Raw genomic sequence first — 15,207 nt, 5'->3', positions numbered from 1 at the left:
CTTAAAGAATTCTCCGTGTACAGTAAGCCTGCCATAAATGTTTGAAAACCTGAGTTGAATTGAGAAATTAAGGAATAGGAGATATGAAATATTTATCTTCTCCTATTTCTCTCCTTCCCTCTCTTCACACCCCTCCCCATATGTGAAGTCTCCAATGTGGAGTCTAGGTTTCCTAGAGGTATGGATGAAAGTAGAGTAAAGGACTGCCTAAAACTCCAGTGCTAGAAATTTATTCTCTGTGACTTTTAAAATTAATTACTTGAAGGCTTCTTTTTTAAATGCAAATGAGCTATGGAACAAAGAATACTGAGCTTTAATGTCAATTTGTTTTAATGTCAATTCCATACTTTTCCTACATTTTTATTTCTTCTGATGTAAGATGGAAGTTTCCAGTGGATCAATCATTCTAGCTAGGAGGTCTTGAAAACTGTAGCAGCGATAGAGAAACTAATCTAAATATTTCAAAAGCCAAACAGGAATTGCACATTTATAATTCTGCAGCAAAGGCCAGTCAGAAATTCTAATTTTATTTGTTTTTATGCTGGAATTATATGAATCCAGTGTGGTTACATTCATTCTCTGATGATGATATTAACTTCTGACTAAACACTTATGATGGAGAAGGAAATGGCGACCCACTCAGGCATTCTCGCCTGGAAAATTCGATGGATGGAGGAGCCTGGCAGCTACGGTCCCTGGGTTTGCAAAGAGTCAGACACGATTTAGCGACTAAGCACAACCACTTATAAAACCATGACATTTCTGGAGCTCATGGAGGAAAAAAATTTAAAAATGTTTATGGTATTAAACAGGTTGATCTAAGATTCTGCAAGGTCAAGAAGACTAAGGCATAGCATTGCTGCCTGTCATGCACACCATATGGGAGCTCTTCTGTCAGCTTTATTGGTATAATTGACAAATAGAAAATGTATATATCTATACATGTTTTGTTATGTTATACATTGTGAAATGAGCTTCACAATCACACTAGCAGTGCAGCAAACATGCATCTGTAGAGGCTACAGATGAGAAAATTTGTAATAGAGGAAAACCACATTTCAGAGTTTCTCTTTTTTCTCCACAAATTTGTAATAACAAAAAGGACTAAAAGTGAGCAACAGGATACAAAGCACATTACTTTCATGGCTCCTCCCTACTGAAACTGCATCCTCTGGCTCAGTATGGACTCCTTTCAACAGAGCAATACCTAGACTTGGAAATGGGGCAATCAGTGTCACCTTCACGCATGAGTGACAAAACTGTAATTTCTGAATTTGGTTATAAAGGACCATAACTGGTGTGATAAAGATATCTCGGCTCATTTGGGAACAAACATGGAATGTTTCATTTTCCAGTTATTGTGACCAACTATTTCTTATCTAATCCTTTCCATGCTGGGTAGCAGAACTATTGGTAAAGGCAGGGTCTCCTTCCTGTGACAATGACACTTGAGTACTCAGCAAAGTAACAGTGTTACAAAGCTCAGCTCAGTTCAGTTCAGTTCAGTCGCTCAGTTGTGTCCGACTCTTTGCGACCCCATGAATCGCAGCACGCCAGGCCTCCCTGTCCATCACCATCTCCCGGAGTTCACTCAGACTCACGTCCATCAAGTCCATGATGCCATCCAGCCATCTCATCCTCTGTCGTCCCCTTCTCCTCCTGCCCCCAGTCCCTCTCAGGTCCCTGGAAATCTTGATGGGAATAATGCTATGGAATTTATGCAAAAGCAGCTTAGATTGAGTACTTCCTTTCAGTCTATAGGTAGCGACTTTAAAATCCCATCTGCTCAACACCACTTCTTCCCTCTCTTGTAGCAGCTGACTTCTGTTCTCACAACCCTCACTCCACAAGCCTGGGTGTAAAACCAAGGCTGAGACTTTCCCAGTCCTCTGAGCCAGAAACACTCCCATTCAAGAACTGCACATGACCCTAGCCACACTAGTTAATTCTTGGTACTTTTTTTTCTATTTGCTTTCCACTTTGAGGAGAAGCTGGCCTGAATATCCTAGCAAACATGATAGAAATAATAGAAGTAGAATTACCAGGATGCATGCATGCTAAGTCACTTCAGTCATGTCCTACTCTTTGTGATCCTGTGGACTGTAGCCCGCCAGGTTCCTCTGTCTATGAGGATTCTCCAAGCAAGAATACTGGAGTGGGTCGCCATGCCCTCTACCAGGGATCTTCCCAACCCAGGGACTGAACCTGTATCTCTTATGTCTCTTGCATTGGCAGGCTGGTTCTTTACTACTAGTGCCACCTGGGAAGTCCAGAATTACCAGGATATAGGTCTTATAAACGGAGAAGGCAATGGCAACCTACTTTAGTACTCTTGCTTGGAAAACCCCTTGGACAGAGGAGCCTGGTGGGCTGCAGTCCATGGGGTCGCAAAGAGTCGGACATGACTGAGTGATTTCACTTTCACTTTTCACTTTCACTTTTCACTTTCATGCATTGGAGAAGGAAATGGCAACCCACTCCAGTGTTCTTGCCTGGAGAATCCAAGAATGGCAGAGCCTGGTGGGCTGCCATCTATGGGGTCACACAGAGTCGGACACGACTGAAGCGACTTAGCAGCAGCAGCAGCAGCAGCAGGTCTTATAAAAGTGCTGTGTTCCACTGGAATTGTCCCACCTATTTTAAATGGACTAAAGACATCTCCCCAGAAGAGGTCAGATGTACTGAAATTAATTTCCTCATGGTCTAAAGTTTAGTATTTCAGAAATTAAAAGTCAGAATAAGCCTAGACTACAAAGAGTAAAGAATCGCCCATGTTTGAAATAAAGAATCCCAGTGAAGCAGAAGGCAGTGAGTGAGCAGTTGATGCATTTTAAATATTTATAAATGTTTAGACTCTGTTTTACAGTGTGGGGTAATCTGTTATACAGATAAAAGTTTCTGTTCTATCCAAAAATAGCTCACAAGGCTGTGAATCACACAGACATAGTAGAAGTCTATTGAACTCAAAATGGTATTCAGAGATCTCAGGGCTCAAGAGCGATTATCTGACACTTGTGTGTTCCAAACATGATTTAATTGAAATTAAGAAGCATTGATTGGTAAAATACATGAAATAAAAAGAACTGGAGGCTGACTATTGTACTTGAAATTGCTTTTATCCAAAAATGGGGAGGGACAGGGGGACTGTGAATGTATTTGAAGCTAAAAGTGGTGTAAAATAAACTTTTAAAAACAATATGTTTTTCTAAAATCAGATGTAAGCTCAAAATATAAAAAAGAAACGTTATAGGTGACAGTAAAAGAATAGGCACTTCAAAGGGACTTCAAAGACAGAAACGAGGCAAAGAACTTCACAGAAATAAAGGAGAAAAAAATGACAGTTCTAAATATTGTCTAGTTTTAAATAAAATTTCTGGTTTTATAAAGATAGGAATTAAGCCCAGCCTCCCCCATCCTTTTTGGTAGAAAGTAGGAAAGTGATTTATGAATTCCAGGATTTTTTTTCTAACATTCCAAATTTGGATATTTTGTATTATACATATTTTAATATCTAAAGATATAAAATAGTCTACAAAGAATCTAGGAGACTTAAATTTTTACCCTAATTTTTAAAGAAATACAGTATTACTAGTTTTATCAGTAGTGACAAGTACATTTACCAAAAAATACCAAATTGGGAATTGGGATATTGTATGTTTAATGCATGCACAAATTCTGAATTGTATACTAAAATTAAATAGTGAAATTTATGTCAATATAATGAAAAACATGAGGTTTCAAGTGAAACATATTGTGCTTGATATATATAAACACTTGATATTTTGTGAATTAGTTCTAATATAAGTTAAGACAACTGAAAATTTCCTGAATCTATAGAAAACTTTGTTTTGAAATTGTGCACAAGTTTAAATGTTTAGCATTTGACACATTTATATATATTCATATATGTGTATCTATCAATATATACATGGGGCAGGTGAGAAACTATGTTTGAATCTGAGGGCAGAATTCTTTTTCCAGGAAACCTCAATCTGTGCTTTAAAAGCCTACAACTTATTGGATAGGCCTATCCATTTAAAGTCAGCTGTTGCAAATTTTAATCATTCTACACAATACTGTTATAGTAATGTCTAGACTTGGCCTTCAGAGAAGGCAACGGCACCCTACTCCGGTACTCTTGCCTAGAAAATCCCATGGACGGAGGAGCCTGGTAGGCTGCAGTCCATGGGGTTGCTAGGAGTCGGACATGACTGAGCGACTTCACTTTCATTTTTCACTGTCATGCACTGGAGAAGGAAATGGCAACCCACTCCAGTGTTCTTGCCTGGAGAATCCCAGGGATGGGGGAGCCTGGTGGGCTGCCATCTATGGGGTCGCACAGAGTCGGACACAACTGAAGCAAGTTAGCAGCAGCAGCAGCAGATTTGGCCCTGCTCAAACAACTAGTCACTATAGCCTAGTCAATTGAAACATAAAATTAATTGTCACAATGATCAACTTAATTAAATGTTATTATCTAAATAAAATGTGATTTAAACAGATTCTTCTTGATTGACTTTTGTAGGTTTTAGTTCACAAATCATTAAGACAAAAATATTTGTATTTATTAAAATAGAATTCTATACTAGAGGTTAGAGATATCTATAATTAAAATAAACACAATTGAAATATATATGACATTTTGGTCCCTACATCAAAAGAGGATTCCAGATTATCTCAAGGGCCACCTATACTTTACATATATCCATCTTTACTATTCATATAGAATTCTAAGATATCAAGATAAACTTTGATTATCCCACTGGAAATGAAAGATTATAATTGGTACTGGGTCAAGATATTACTAAGAAAATCATTTCAATTTCTACAAACTGTAATTTAAATATATATATATTTATTTACTTGGTTGCACTGGGTCTTAGTTGTAGCATGTGGGATCTTTAGTGGTAGCATGTGGCCAGGTATCGAACCCATGTCCTCTGAATTGTGAGCGCAGAGTCTTAACCACTGGACCACAAGGGAAGTCCCACAAACTATACTGTTAAAATATAACAATAATATATAACATGACAAAAAACTGACATATCATTTTAAAGAAGGAGACTTGTAGCTCATAAAAGGGAAAAAGTGATTTTTAAAACCTTTCACCTGAAGATTCCCCTTTAACAGTCCTGAGATTAACATTGTTATATTTTAGATCATTTGATATCCCACAGATCACTAAGCTCTGCTGGTATTTTTTTTTTCACTCTTTTTTTTCCTGCTTCAGTTTTGATAAATGTGCTTCCTATTACTTCAAGTTCACTAATCTTTTCTTCAGTATTATCCAATTTGTCATTAATCCCATTCAATTTAATTTTAATTTTTAAAAATATTTTTATTTATTTATTTGACTACCCCAAGTCTTTGTTGCAGCATGCAGAATCTTTTAGCTGCAGCCTGTGAGATCTTTAGTTGCAGAATACCGACTCTTACTTGAGGCATGTGGGATCTAGTTCTCTACCAAGCATGGAACCCAGGGCCCCTGCATTGGAAGCAAAGAGGCTAAGCCACTGGACCAGCAGGGGAGTCCACTAATTTTAATTTTATTTTTCTTCTCTGGAAACTTAGTTTTGTTGTTTATTATATCTTCCATTTTATCCTCACTATGCTCACCCCTGTTTCTTTTGTATTTTTAAGCAGTTATGCCTATTTATGATACCTGTTTTAATGTCTTCGATGTTTGCACTATCTCTGCCATTTCTGTGTCTATTGCTGCAGCTGATTTTTTTCCTTTGTTTGTGTGGCAAGTTTCGATAGGATGCTAAATATAACATGTTCTAGTTTGTTGCTGTTCAGTCGCTAAATCATGTCCGACTCTATGACCCCATGGACTGCAGCACATCAGGATTCCCTGTTCTTCACTATCTCCCAGACTTTGCTCAAACTCATGTCCATTGATCCAGTGATGCCATCCAACCATCTCAGCCTCTGTCACCCTCTTCTCCTGCCCTCAATTTTTCCCAGCATCAGGGTCTTTTCCAACAGGTGCCCAAAGAATTGGAGTATCAGCTGTAGCATCAGTCCTTCCAATGAATATTTAGGATTGATTTCCTTTAATAGTGACTAGTTTGATCTCCTTGCAGTCCAAGGGACTCTCAAGAATCTTCTCCATCACCACAATTCGAAAGCATCAATTCTACGGCATCCAGCCTTCTTTATGGTCCAACTCTCATATCCATATATGACTACTAGAAAAACCACAGCTTTGACTACATGGACCTTTGTTGACAAAGTGATGTCTCTGCTTTTTTAATATGCTGTCTAGGTTTGCCATAGCTTTTCTTTCAAGGACCAAGTGTCTTTTTGATTTCGTGGCTGCAGTCACCATCTGTAGTGATTTTGGAGCCCAAGAAAATAAAATCTGTCACTCTTTCCACTGTTTACCCATCTATTTGCCATGAAGTGATGGGACCGGATGCCGTGATCTTCATTTTTTAAATGTTGAGTTTTAAGCCAGCTTTTTCACCCTCTTTCTTTTTTCCTCTTTCATCCTCATCAAGAAAGAAGCTCTTTGGTTTCTCTTTGTTTTCTGCCATTAGAGTGGTATCATCTGCGTATCTGAGGTTATTGATATTTCTCCTGGCAATCTTGATTCCAGCTTGGGATTCACCCAGCCCGGCATTTCCCATGTTGTACTCCACATATAAGTTAAATAAGCAGACTAACAATCTACAGTCTTGTCATATGCCTTTCCCAGTTTTGAACTAGTCAGTTGTTCTGTGTCTGGTTCTAGTGGTTGCTTCTTGTCCTGCATACAGGTTTCTCAGGAGGTGGATAAGGTTGTCTGGTGTTCTCATCTTTTTAAGAATTTTCCACAGTTTGTTATGATCCACACAGTCAAAGGCTTTTCTTCAAGAGATCTCTAGTCTTTCCCATTCTGTTGTTTTCCTCTATTTCTTTGCATTGTTTACTTAAGGCTTTCTTATCTCTCCTTGCTATTTGTTGGAACTGTACATTCAGTTGAGTATATCTTTCCTTTTCTCCTTTGCTTTTTGCTTTTTTTTTTTTTATTTTCTCAGCTATTTGTAAGCCCTTCTCAGACAACCGCTTTTCCTTCTTTCATTTTTTTTTCTTTGCAATGGTTTTGGTTACCAGCTCCTAATGTTATGAACTTCTGTCCATAGTTCCTCGGGCACTTTGCATACCAGATCTAATCCCTTGAATCTATTCATCACCTCCATTGTATAATCATAAGGGATTTGATTTAGCTCATACCTAAATGGTCTAGTGGTATTTCCTGCTTTCTTCAACTTAAGCCTGAATTTTGCAATAAAGAGCTCATGATCTGAGCCATGGTCAGCTCTAGGTCTTGTTTTTGTTGACTGTATAGAGCTTCTCCATCTTCAGCTACAAAGAATAGAATCAATCTGATTTTGGTATTGACCATCTGGTGATGTCCATATATAGAGTCGTCTCTCGCGTTGTTGGTAGAGGGTATTTGCTCTGACCAGTGTGTTCTCGTGGCAAAACTCTGTTAGCCTTTGCACTGCTTCTTTTTGTATTTCAAGGCCAAACTTGCCTGTAACTCCACATATCTCTTGACTTCCTACTTTTGCATTTTCAATCCCCTGTGAAGAAAAAGGGGGCTTCCCTGGTGGCTCAGTGGTAAAGAATACACCTGAAATTCAGGAGCCGCAGGAGACATAGCTTTGATCTTTGGTTCGGGAAGATCCCACAGAGGAGGCAACGGCAACCCACTCCAGTATTCTTGCCTGTAAAATCCCATAGACAGAGGAGCTTGGCGGGCTACAGTCCATGGGGTTGCAAAGAGTCAGACATGACTGAAGCAACTGAGCACACAAGCATGGTAAAAAGGACATATTTTTTTGGTGTTAGTTCTAGAATGTCTTGTAGGTCTAAACTGTTCAGCTTCAGCCTCTTCAGTGTAAGTGTTTGGGGCATAGACTTGGATTAGTGTGACGTAGAATGGTTTGCCTTGGAAACAAACCAAGGTCATTCTGTTGTTTTTGAGATGGCATCCAAGTACTTCATTTCAGGCTCTTATTGACTATTTTGAGGGCTGCTCCATTTCTCCTAAGGGATTCTTGCCTATAGTAATAGACATAATGGTCATCTGAGTTAAATTCACCCATTCCCATCCATTTTAGTTCACTGATTCCTAAAGTGTCGATGTTCACCCTTGCCGTCTCCTATGGGAGCACATCCAAGTTACCTTGATTCATGGACCTAACAGTCCAGGTTCCTATGCAATATTGTTCTTTACAGCATTGGACTTTACTTTTCACTTTGTTCTAGTTTTCCTGAGTGTTATATTTTTGTTATATTTCTTTGGAGGATATCAACCTTTTTCTGACAAGTAATAAATAAACAAATCTACTTAGGGGTTAACTTTCTTGTTTCTAAACTCAGTTAAGACAAAATTAGGGCCTTCTATGCAGATTTCTAGAATTCTTTATCTATATAGCTTTCTCCTCTCAGATACGTGTTCACATTCTAACCATCTAAGCCTCCTCAAATTCTAATCCTTTTATCTTCATATTAAGATACTGGGAGTCTGTTGAAGTTCTCCTTCCTTACATTACTGTACAGAAAATGCCTTCTGACAGAAAAGCCACCTCATTTATTGCCCCTTTTTCAGGGTTCCAATTTGTGTACTGCTTGTTGTCAAATACCTGAAACTACAGAGAGTAAAGAATTGTATAGCCTGTGTTACCATTATATTAAGAAAATGAGATATATACATGTGTGTGTGTTTATATTACACAATTCAGCAATATAATACATTACTTTAAAAAATTATTTCTTGAATTTCTGATTCCAGCCATGACAGAGAAATAGGACTTGGGATTATCCTCCCAGTGAAAATAACCAGAAAACTAGAAAAATACGATAATGGTTAGAGATAGTCAACATTCCTTTTTATAGTTGCATAGAACTCCATGGAGTGAATATATCATAGTTTATTAAACCAAGTCCTGAATGAGAACATTTGATGAGTTTCAATCTTTTGTTATTGTAAACAGTACTGCTTCCCAGGAAGCACTAGTGGTAAAGAACCTACCTGCCAATGCAGGAGGCATATGAGATGCTGGTTAGATCTCTGGGTTGGGAAGATCCCCAAGAGGAGGGCATGGGAAATCACTCCAGTACTCTTGCTTGGAGAATACCATGAGAGGAGCCTGGCAGGCTGCAGTTCATAGGGTCGCAAAGAGTCAGATGTGTCTGAAGCAACTTAGCACACACACACACACACACACACACACATAGTACTAAAATGAACTGCCTTGTAAAAATGTCTTTGGTAATTTCACCAGTGTAACCTTGGGATATATTTTTAGAAACTGGATTACCAGTATTCTTGCCTGGAGAATCCCACGGACAGAGGACCCAGGCAGGCTACAGTCCATAGGGTTGCAAAGAGTCGGACATGACTGAAGCAACTTAACATGCAGGTAGTAACTGAAAAATGGAATACTAGTATAATTTGAATTTGCATTTATCTCATTATGAATGAGGTTGAGTATCTTTTTATGTGGTAAAAGACACCTGTATTTCCATATTTCTATAGCTCACTTTTCCATAGGACTTTTGGTCTATATTTTTAGAAACTCATTTTCAGGGCTGTGCTATCAGCTGCAGATATTTTTTCCTAGTTTGCTATTCATCTTTTTAGTTTGTGACATCATTTGCCATATGAAGACTTTTTATGTTATCAAGTTTATGCATTTTTCCTTTTTAGTTCTTAAATTTTGAGTCATAGTCCTAAAAGGTTTCCTTGCTCCTAAGTTGAAAAGAATATACCCATATATTTATTGCAGATCTTCCCCAGAGGCTCAGCAGTAAAGAATTTGCCTGCAATGCAGGAGCCGCAGGAGACACAGGTTCAATCCCTGAGTCAGGAAGATCCCTGGGTCAGGAATATCCCTGGAGAAGGACATGGCAACCCACTCCAGTATTCTAGCCTGGAGAAGCCCATGGACAGAAGACCCTGGTGGGCTATAGTCCATAGGGTTGCAAAGAGTCAGACATGACTGAAGTGACTTAGCACAGGCACACATAAATTTATTGAGTACTTATATAGTTTCATTTTTTCATATTTTATCTCTTTATCGAGTTTACAATGAAAAAGAACTTGCAGCAAAAAAGTTCTATTTTAAAATAGGGGCTTAAACACTTGCAAACCTCTTTCTCTGGTCTGGATTATATTCAGCCAGATAAGTTGACATACGAAGTCTGACATTCAGGAGGATTTCTTTATTCCTTGGCCTTCAAAAATACCATTTACATCTGAACCTCCTCCCTGTTCATTTTTTATAATTAGATCTTATATCCAAATGGAATTTTTCTTGGTGTATGGTGTGGGAAATGAATCTAATTTTATCTTTTCCATATGGCTTTGTAGTTACTCCAATACCACTTTTGGAAAGTCCCTTTGATCCAATACTCTAAAAGTATGTTTCTTATACTAAATTTTCCTATGTAATTTGATCTATTTATGGATAGTCTATTCTGTCTCATTGATTTGTCTATTTATTCAAGAAACAGTGCTATTAATTTTAGAAGCCTTATGTCTTTAACAACTGTCCTGCTGCTGCTGCTGCTGCTAAGTCGCTTCAGTCGTGTCCGACTCTGTGCGACCCTATAGACGGCAGCCTACCAGGCTCCCCCGTCCCTGGGATTCTCCAGGCAAGAACACTGGAGTGGGTTGCCATTTCCTTCTCCAATGCATGAAAGTGAAAAGTGAAAGTGAAGTTGCTCAGTCGTGTCCAACTCTTCGCAACCCTATGGACTGCAGCCTGCCAGGCTCCTCTGTCCCTGGGATTCTTCAGGCAAGAACACTGGAGTGGGTTGCCATTGCCTTCTCCGTTTACAACTATAATGTCACAGAAAATAGCTGTGACTACTTGGGACAAAGTCGCAGCTATTACTCTGGTGGAGTGACCTCAGCTATAGTTCCTGGCCTTTGAGGGTTCTTGGTTTCAGTCTTTTCTGAGCCTGGATGCCAACCTGGCATTGATGTATGAGTTCTAATATCCTCACAAAAAATTCACTTTTGGGTTTTGGTAGTCAGAGTTGGGTTTCCAAAGCTTACACAAAAGGTCTTACTGTGGCTCTATGTACTTGCCATGATTTGTGTATCTAAATTATATTAAAGAGATGCCTTTAACAGTAAGAATTGTAGTCAAAATGACAGAAGAAGGAGACACATTGACACAGTGACACATTGACACATTGACACATTGACACAGAAGAAGGAGACACAGTGAATACATGGGTGGGACATGGAGCAATTGGAGAAGGAAATAGCAACCCACTCCAGTATTCTTGCCTGGGAAATCCCATGGACAGAAGAGCCTGCTTAAAACCCTGAATGTCTCCTTTTCTTATAGAATGAAGTTGAACTTAATTTTCTTGAAGATGCTTCAAAATCTAGCCTCAGCCTCAGTTTCCATACTTGTTTCTAAACAACCATCATATCAGACATGTATTCTAATTGTAGTAGTAGTAGTAAACAAAATTGCTTTATCAAATCCTATAGGTATATTGAAGGTGTCCTGTGCTTAAACTTATTTAAATTATATCTCTGGTGGTGGGGGGTGGGGGTTCGGGGAAGGATCTTTATTTGCGTACAAGTCCTCAGTTAAATCTGATCTGCGCCCGTGGCTAAGGACCACTGCTCCTGGTGTTTGCTTGAATGGATGGAGAGAGAGTTAGAAGCTGTTGCATAAGTGAAGAAACCAAGTTCATTTTCCAGGACTATAGATTTTTCCTGGAGAATTAAGAAATTCAAAACATGATTTTATATTAAAACAAATTGGCATTAATTATGAAATAAATGGCAAACATCAAGACAAAACAGAGGGATCAAACAGATACAAACAAACCACATTCACCCTTGTGGACTTTAACCTCAAATTATTTCTCAAGACTTCACACTCCCTGCCTTGGAAGGGAGAAGTTTGGAAACACAGCTACTGTACACAGCTTCCAGAACAAGAAGTAAGAATGGTCTTTCGAAGTGGTATTTTAATATTTTTATTTGACAGATAGACTGTCTTAACTTCTTTTAAAGTTTATGCAGCTTTCAAATGAACTGGTTGTATTATGCATGCCGACTGTTTTTGATATGATTACCTCTTAACTGGTGGCCTGTTTTTCTATCAGGAGGCACCTGATAGATCTGGTTATCTCTCCTTTAGTGATATTAGTAACTATTGATCATCCATATCTGAATCCAAATTCACTGAGCTGCAAAATGAACTAGTCCTCACATCACAATGAAAAAAGCAGATGTGATGCGATGGTCTTATTTTCCCATTACAATAAAGAGCACAAGCTCTATACTGAATCCCTGGTCTTATTACTAACTCCTTATCTGACATTGGGGTCTTCCCTGATGGCTCAGGTGGTAAAGCATCTGCCCTCTATATAGGAGATCAGGGTTTGATCCCTGAGTCAGGAAGATTCCCTGGAGAAGGGATTGTCTATTCACTCCAGTATTCTGGCTTGGAGAATCCCATGGACAGAGGAGCATGGCAGGTTATAGTCCATGTAGTTACAAAGAGCTGGATATGACTGAGCGACTAACACTTTCACTACTTCACTTCACTTATCTGACATTGGGTAACCTTTTCCCTCTGGGTTCCTAGAGTCCTCATCATAAAAATGTGAGATATGCCTCTAAAGCAGTTAGCATGGTGAGATGGGCACTTGTTATTTTTCCAAATGGAAATGGCGCTGAGACACATTTGATCATGTTATTACTAGAAAATGAACTTGGCATCAGTTACAGCAGAAGTAACTTACTATGCAAAAATTAAAATGAGTTCTTTGATTATAGATTTACCACTATCTAGATTTTACTCACTGCGTCTCCTGAGCATTTTAACCTGCTTTATGGTCCTATGTATTTCTTGGAATTAGATATTGAATCTTAGCTTCGGATTCTGGGGTTTTGATGAGATTTGGTATGCTTACCTCATAATTGGTGGTCTGTTTTTCTATCAGGAAGCACATGATAATTCTGGCTCTCTCTCCTTTAGGGATATTAGTAACTATTAATCATCCATACCTGAATCCAAATTTACTGAGATGCAAAATGGTGAAAATTCTAACTACCTTAGACTCCATATATATTATATGAAATATTTCTATAAAGATAACATTCCCTCACCCACTGTCTGGTTACCCAGTAGTATTTTCATTCTTTACACTTTTCATTTCGGTAGAACTGCTATTCTAACTGAATACTTAAACACAGCACATTAGAGCTTTAAATGATTTTCAGTTTAACCTAATCCAGCACTTTTTTATGGATGAAGAAATAAACTCAAAGAGGTTACAACAGTTTTCCAATTTCTAAAAGTTCACAGTAGTTAGTAGAGTCTCAGCAGGATATAAGACAATTTGTTTTTTAGTCGCTAAGTTGTGTCCAGTTCTTTGCGACCCCATGAACTACAGCATGCCAGGTTTCCCTGTCCTTCTCTACCTCCTGGAGTTTGCTCAAACTTATGTCCATTGAGTTACTAGGCCATTCAACCATCTCACTTTCTGTTGCTCCCTTCTTCTCCTGTCTTCAATTCTTTCCCAGCATCAGGGTATTTTCCAGTGAATCAGCTCTTTGCATCAGGTGGCCGAAGTACTGGAACTTCACCTTCAGTATCAATTCTTCCAATGAATATTCAGGTTTGATTTCTTTTAGGATTGAGTGGTTTGATCTCCTTGCTGTCCAAGGGAGAGTAAACACTGACATTTTAGGAATCAGTGAAGTAAAATGAATGGGAATGGGTGAAATTTAGTTCAGATGACAATTATATCTACTACAGTGGGCAAGAATCTCTTAGAAGGAATGGAATAGCCCTCATAGTCAATAAGAGTCCAAAATGCAGTACTTGGGTGCAGTCTCAAAAATGACAGAATGATCTTGGTTTATTTCCAAGACAATTTGAGGTGGGTTTATTTATAAAAAGACTAATTGCAAAGGTGTAGAGGAGTTACAGAGAAGCTTTAAAGAGCTGTGCAGGAACTCGGAGCTAGCAGCTTCAGAGCCATCATCATTCCTAGGGGTCAAAGGACAAGATGAGGGACAAGTATGAAATTGTGTACTTCCTGTAGGATCTGCCACCTTGAGAAGAGCAACAACTTCCTATTGCGCAACATGGCCAGCCTGACATAACTCATGAGTCACAATATCCGTCCTTCCTCAGATCCCCTGCCTAGACTCTCCATTAACCAAACCCAGTTGGTAAACAGAAAGCAAGGAAGCCCATTGATTTAATTCATACAGGTTAGCCTCCGGAGGTAGAGACTATGCAGATACGAATGGAGAGTGGATCTAGAGAAGAGAACTCAGGAACAGGGCGCTGAGGCAGGATTGGATTCAGATTCTTGCTCCTACCCTACCATTCTTCCATGCGTTCAAACATCCATGGATCTTATATTAGTAATTCACAGTCCAGGATAATGTCATCTTCCTCTGGAGTGACTTTTGTTTGTTGAATGCCTGGAATTTTCTTAATCCAGTTTCAGTGTTTGCGATTTTTTTCCTGGGTTGCTCAGATGTCTGGAGGAAGAGTTGTTATCCACGAAAGGGTCATTTTGTGTCCAGTTCACACCTACTTCTAAACTATATCATCCTTGCTTTTTTTGCACCCTTCCAGGTGTCAAAACTGTAGTTCGGCCTCCCAGTTGCCTAATTCAGGTTCATAAAAATTGTCAAGCCAAAAGCAGCCCCAACTGTAGGCACGCCCTCTGAATCTCTGTCCTTTGTTCGAGAATCTGGTCAGATAGCTCATTCTCTCATTAGTTCTTTGATACCTCTATTTTAAATTTTATCCAGCATCTTAGTCTTCTCTGGTGAGAGGGTTGATCAGTATTATTTAAACTGGTCATAATCAGAAGCAGAAATCTCTCCTTTATATTTCTCTAGCTCTTTTTCAGGAAAAAGTTTTACCTTACCTGTAGGTGTTCTCAAAGGTGCCCCAAGGACAATCTCTAAGTGGAAGTGTGATGGATTCTGAATGAGGATATAATTTCAACCAGTAAACTTCAGCTCTGCTGCCATGCTCTTTTTTTTTTTTCATGAAATGTTCTATATTATACATCACAGCTGCCAATCTGCTTTCTGAAGTTTTCAGCTCCTTAATGACACCAGAGATTTAGGGCACAGGGTGAAGTTAGACTGACATGTGATTACTGAAGTGGATGTGTGAGTCTGAGGGCCATTGAACATAGAGAATTTTC

This window comes from Ovis aries, chromosome 8, assembly GCF_016772045.2.
Source record: "Ovis aries strain OAR_USU_Benz2616 breed Rambouillet chromosome 8, ARS-UI_Ramb_v3.0, whole genome shotgun sequence".
In the NCBI taxonomy this organism is placed as follows: Eukaryota; Metazoa; Chordata; class Mammalia; order Artiodactyla; family Bovidae; genus Ovis; species Ovis aries.
Note: the sequence above shows the minus strand (reverse complement) of the source record.